The sequence below is a fragment of the Rattus rattus genome, chromosome 15 (genome assembly GCF_011064425.1).
Source record: "Rattus rattus isolate New Zealand chromosome 15, Rrattus_CSIRO_v1, whole genome shotgun sequence".
Lineage (NCBI taxonomy): Eukaryota > Metazoa > Chordata > Mammalia > Rodentia > Muridae > Rattus > Rattus rattus.
In genome coordinates this window covers 71,488,994-71,495,679 of record NC_046168.1, presented here as the reverse complement: position 1 = coordinate 71,495,679, position 6,686 = coordinate 71,488,994, and the positions used below count along the sequence as shown (strand labels likewise).

At 41.8% G+C, this 6,686-nt stretch overlaps 1 pseudogene; it reads left to right on the top strand.

Annotated features, from left to right (window-relative positions):
• Positions 1-2,267: 2,267 nt before the first annotated feature.
• LOC116884411 lies at positions 2,268-6,371 on the top strand (annotated as a pseudogene).
• The last annotated feature ends 315 nt before the right edge of the window (positions 6,372-6,686 follow it).

The window sequence follows — 6,686 nt, the reverse complement described above, 5'->3', positions numbered from 1 at the left end:
AATAATAATCAAAATGTAAATAAGAATATCCAAGTTAATAAAGATGGAGAAAAAAATAAGTTTCTGTCTCTGGTAGTTACTGAGTTGACCTCTTGCCTTATGCCCTTCACAGGGTCCAGTACACCCCTACTAACAAAAGTTTACCCAACAAATAGTCTATGTGTGACCACCTCCCATGATCTGAGATACATGCTGGATTATTATCAGATTGCCCCACTCCAATCTCTAAGTCCTTAAAGGGAATACAATTAACCTTGGCTAAGATTTTTCCCTCAGGTCCACGCTGCTCAAACGGTTCTGTACCACCCATACTAGCCTGTTCACCCATTCCAACCCAGAGATGCTATATTGGTCCACTGTTCAAAACCAACAGGATTGATCCCAGGTGGAAAGGAGTCACATCATGATTCTCCTGATGTAGATCCCTCCTACTGCCGTAAGGTTGCAGGGTGTCCTGCCTGTTGGAATTTGCACCGTGATGGTCTGTTGGCTAGCAGTTTTATTGTTTGTTTTCAACCTAGGCAAAAATATTAGCAAAAATTGATCAAGAAATGAGAGAATTGAGAACAGCGGTTCTGCAGAATAGAACTACTATAAACTACCTGTTACTTAAAATAATCTTCATTGTCAGCAATTTACTGGAATGTACTGTTTAATATCTCTGGTTTTTGAAATACTGTTGACAAACAAATTGATTATCGAAGTGAAGAAATAGATGAAAACCCCTCAAACAAATTTTGACTGGTGAATATGACTAAAATGGTTCTTCCACTTCATTGGCCCTCTAATATTATTTCCACTAGTTATCATAATCAGGCCCTACATGCTCTCTAATGTATTACACTTGAACATCTTTTAGATTAAATAATGCTAAAATTATTGTTACTCTTTGCTAGAATCATAGCTAGAATAGTTGCTGGCATTACTAAAGACAGTCCTTTATCCAGAATTTGACAGGAACCCATTTCTAAAGGAAGAGTGAAGAATGGCTTGACTCCATTTGAAAGGCAGGAGCCATTATGCTGTCTGGTTAATAGTAAGTTTTTATCGCTGTTTCCTTGACCTGTCCCAACCCATGGCCTTGACTTGTTTTGAGGAACACCCAAGTTAGGAGGGAACACCTTCCCTAGTTACATGCCAGCAATGTGGTAATGGCTGCTAGTTTAGTTTTTTTTTTTTTAAGACTTTTCTGTACTTCCTTACTATTACATTGTCTTTGGTAAAACTGCTTTGCAAATATTCCTGACTTTACTCCTCAAAAGGGAAAGTCAGGAATTGCAAGGTATGTGAATCTTGTGAGGAAATAAGGTTGTAGTCAGAGGGGTGAGGTGGGTTGTGTCTTGGGTAAGACTAACTTTGATTGGAATCTGTACAGGAGCCCAGTGGCCTGTGTGACGTCAGGTCAAGCTGCACTTGTGGAGTCCGGCATCAGGAAAATTACCTTTCAAAGTTGTGCTTGAACCTACTTAGTAAGCTGCTTCTCTGTGTTCCGCCTTAGTTTCCTAGTCCCACATTCTACATACTTTATCATTTTAGGACTGTCTAGGTTCTTCTGCCAAGAAATGAAAGGTTAATAGGTCAAAAGACAGCTAGTAGTTTGATATTTCACTTTCAGCTTCTTGGAAATGAAGGTGCTTCTGAAAAACAATCTTATCCACTTTTATCTTGGCCAGCATATAGCTAGAGACAAGAAGTCAAAAGCACCCTGCCCAACCACCTTGCACCTTCCACTTTCCTTGAAGGAAGCAGGACTGGGGTTCATGTAAAAAGTTTAGAGCAGAATTGAGTGGTTCCTGCAGCTGAACCAAAGCGTGTGAATTCAGGGGAAATGGGTATTTCCAGTAAGTGAGCAGGAGTGTTCAGATCTAACCTCTTACCCTCACCATCCCTTTTCTGTAAAGAGCTAATATGTAGCAAGACATTTAGCAAGATGCCTAGACACTGGGGATCCTCAGCTTGGAAGATAGGGGGATTTGATGGGAGGTGGCAGATCTGGCTTGTGGATGGCCGTTGCTCACATCATTCAAGGTGAGAGGCTTTAAAGAAATGATCTGGATGTTGGATTTGGTAAAACACATACAATTGACTTGCTTGCCTCTTATTCCCATCCTTAAAATGGTTGCAATGGATGTCAGGTAACAGACTATCTCTGCAGTGTGTCTGAGGTTTGTTGTCTCTCAGGCTCAAAGTGCTTCCCAATTCAGGGTCAAATATTTAATTCCTAACATCCCTGGGGACACTGACCTGTGGAGAAGAGGTCTCTCTACATGCTGCTTCTGCTGGAGCTGGCTGTAGAATTCTGTGTCCCAAGAGTTGTGTTCAAACCCTTCAAAAATAATTGTATTTATTGCAAAGCAGGAGAGCTAAGGATCTTCTCTGCATCGGTGAGGAACATGCGCTGTGTCAGGACATGATGGCAGCTGGCCTTTAGGCAGGCCTCCTTTTGTAATGGTAGCAGCTGTGCCACAGCCTTCGTCTGCTATGTTCCTCTTCCTTGGGAAGACCTTGCAGATGCCTAGTACTGTGGAGTCTGCATCACAAAACCAGGAGCAGGAATAGAAAGAAAGGGAGGAGGGAACTGAAGAGTTGAGAACAGCTTGTGTTCTTTCCCTGTATCCTGGCTAACTGAAGTAGAGCCTACAGAAAGGTAATAAAATGAATGACCAGATGGCTACTGGGGGAGAGCATCAAGGAAAGGAATCAGTCACTGAGTACAAAGTCCTGAGATGTGAGGACAGCCCAAGATAAGGGGTGGCTGGAGTTCTGACACCAGCAGCTCCAGAGGTGTCATAATTAAACCGAAGGTTGAGCTGTATGCAGAAGGTACACTGTACACCTAATGAAGGTTTCCTGAGTGTAATGGGGATCCTAGCAGTGCCTCTCAGAATTGCTTTGACTTCAATGTCAATAGGATGACTCTGGCTATTTGATAACCCATGTTGTTGCAAGAGCAGTCACAGGAAATACAGTAATCTTGATGCCCATAATCAATCTGGGACTGAGGAGATCTTGCAGAAGATAATGTAGGAGGAATGATCCGTTGTGAGTGGATTTGGAAATAGAACTTAATTCTGCTTACACACTTGATATGGGTAAGACAAAGAGATGAGGCCCCCAAGGTAACAACAAGGTAGAGGGGATGTTTCCTTAAGGGATGGAAGGTTCCTTGTGCTGCCATGGGAGGTCTTGTAGGCAGGTTTGTGGAGAATAAAGAGCAGAAATATGAATTATGAAGTAATTGCCCAACAATCAAACTCAGGTCTTTGGCCTGGCAGCAAGTGTATTCACCTGCTAGCCAGCTTGATGAACTTCATATTTTTTGGGACATGACCTTAAGTAGCCCTGGCTATCCTCTAATTCATTATGTACTAAGTATGACCTTGAATTACTGGCCCACTTAGCTCAACTTCCTGAGTACCAGAATTATAGAAATCCACAACCACATGCATTTCATGAGGTCTTAGAAATTGCACCTAGGACCTGACTCATACTGAAAAAGCACTTTACTCTAACAATTGACCTGTATATCTGTCCTGCACAGTTAAATTCTTTTCATGAAATAAACAGTTTAAAAGAAAACAGTGGATCTACATGATGACTTGAGGACACTGAAATCTTGTACTGATAAGTGGATTTTAACACGAACTTTAACGTTAAAAAAGTTTGATATTTTTACAAGCTTACTTTCCTCAAGATGAGTTCCAATTCATGAAAAGGACAGAAGGAAAGTAGATTCCGGGCAAATTAAAAATTACTTCAACCAAATGTATTACCTGGACTTACTGACATCCTTTGAAAACAAAGCAGACAAATAAAACAGACAATGTTTATGTGATCTTTACAGATTTGGCATTGATTAAACACTGATGTTGATCATTATTCGTTTTTACTTGTTTTTTGAGTTTGAGAAACTAGAAGTATGTCGATGAAATTCCCACACATTTGAAGGCACACACTGAAGGAAGTGTACACGCATGGAGAAGACATTTGGTTCCGTGTGGAATACTCCAATCAGGTTACGTGCCGCACAGTTGCTTGTGTTTTTATAGTTGCTGGTGCTGGCCCCGGGACACATGAAAGTCTTTATACTATTTCCCGTTACTTAAGTTTTATTTTTCCATACTTAAGGGATTAATTGAGAGGCAGTAGATACCTGATACCTGTTCTGGTTTGCTTTATATTGTGAAAAACACCGTGACCAGAAGCATGTGGGGGAGAAAAGTGTTTAGTGGGGCTTGTAAGTTGTGATCACAGGGGCTGGGGATTTAGCTCAGTGGTAGAGCGCTTACCTAGGAAGCGCAAGGCCCTGGGTTCGGTCCCCAGCTCCGAAAAAAAGAACCAAAAAAAAAAAGTTGTGATCACAGAGCATCACTGAGCAAAGTCAGGGCAGAAGCTCAGGCAGGAACAATAAGCGAATGCTGCTTGGTGGCTTGCTCCCTGTAGTTGGACCATTTACTTTAATCACGACCCGCTACCACCTGCCCAGGGATCGTAACACCCACGCTGACCTGGGACCTTGACTCAATCCTCAGTCAAGAAAATGTTCCGCTCCCTGGGGCCTCCAGTCTCTGGAGGGTTAGTTAAGTGCATCTTCTCTCACTGAGCCAAGACCTGGCAGTCCTCTGCTGTTTACTTGTTGAGGTCTGGTGGGGGCTGGGGATGGGTAGGAGTGGGACGTTCTCTAGGAGTAATGGGAGGAGGTATGGGATGTGGAACAGTCAGAGGGCAGCCTGGGAGGGGGATAAAAGACTGCACTGTAAAAAAAAAAAAATTAAAGAATAAAAAAAAGGAAGAAAATGTCCCAAAAAAAAAAAAAAAAAAAAAAAAGGAAGAAAATGTCCTAACGGCTCGCCCACAGTCCAATCTGATAAAGGCAGTTCCTCAATGGAGGTTTCCACTACCAAAAGGAATCTAGATTGTTTCTGGTTGACAAATAATAATCAGCAAAATACATATATATGGGAACTACCCAACATCAGAACATAACTGAGTCTGAGGCATAGGGAACACAGTGAGAAGCACAAAAGGCATCTTCGATCTCTTGCAACTTACTCTCTCTTCCTACTTTCAGTACCTTTTTTTGCTCACAATCGTGGGTCAGTTCTTCTCTAATACACCTAAGGATGAAGACTGGAAATTTGGAGTCCAGTTTCACTGCATATTTTAGGAAGTATAAGCCAGAAACCAAAATCGTTTCTGAGGAAATCACCCGTTTAATAGAATTATGCCTGAAAAGGGGGGACCCTCAAGGGGCAAACTCTGTAATCAGTGATGCATTAAAAAATATTGATACCGACCCCAATAAATATTGCTGTGACAGGAGTGTCTGGAGCAGGGAAGTCCAGCCTCATCAATGCCCTGAGAGAGGTTAAAGATGAAGGGGAAGGTGCAGCTGAAGTGGGGGGTAGCAGAGTCAACCATGAAGACAGATTCATATGAACACCCCAAAATTAAAAGTTTGACATTATGGGACTTGCCTGGTATTGAAACTCAGAAATTTCAACAACAAAAAAATTATCTGGAAAAAGTAGAGTTCAAAAAGTATGACTTTTTCATTATTGTTTCTTCCATACAAATAACAAAACATGAAGTAGACCTTGCCAAAGCAATCGAAATTATGAAAAAGAATTACTATGTTGTGAGAACCAAGGTGGACTCTGATCTAGAAAGAGGAGAGATCCACAAACCACATAGCTTTAACAGAGAAAACACACTGAACCAGATCTGAGGGGACTGTCTGGATACATCTAGGGACAATAAAATTGATGAACCTCAGGTTTTCTTAATATCTGACCACAATTTATCTGACTATGATTTTCCAGTCCTGATGGACACCCTGATTAAGGACCTTCCTGCTGAAAAACGCCACAACTTTCTGCCTTCCTTGCCTAATATTACTGAGGCAGCCATTCAAAAAAAAAGTACAACTCTACTAAGCAGTTTATCTGGTTGGAGGCGATGAAGGATGGAGTTTTGGCGACTGTTCCCGTAGTGGGCATTTTAAACGACTTGGATATGGAGGGGCTGCAGAAGAGTTTAAACTACTATCGAGACCTCTTGGGAGCAGAGGATGAATCCCTAGCATTCCTGGCTAAGGACGCCCAAGTGCCTGTTGACTGAAAAAAGAAAACTTAAATCTCCTTATTTGTTGGAAATTAAGAAAGGGGAAGCATTAGGAGTATTGCTTTGGAACTGTTTTGGAGAAATTTACTTCAGCTAATGATGGGTTCCTGGCAACAGGTCTTTACTTTGGGAAAACCTATTACTTGCAAACGTATTTCCTTGATACAGTGACTGAAGAGCCCAAAGTTCTCCTTAAAGAGGCGCATTCAAAAAATATCGCTCAAACTCAATTGGCCCACAGCTGCTGACAATTACGAGACCAGCGGGTTAATTCCAGGGAATCATTAGATAAATTCATGCTCTGACATCTGTGCCTTACACCAGCCAATCCACTACAACTGTGGGAAAACCTAAGGACTAGGGTTAGGGGAATTCTATGTTCAATTCCTCTTCAACTCTCTACATTCCTCTTTCTTCTTCCATTTTTATTAAATTTCTTATTTACATTTCAATGTTATTCCCTTTCCCGGTTTCCTGTCCATCAGCCCCCTAACCCCCCCTTCCCTTCTATGTGGGTGGTCCACTCCCCATCTACCGCCCATTACCGCCCCCTCAACAATCCC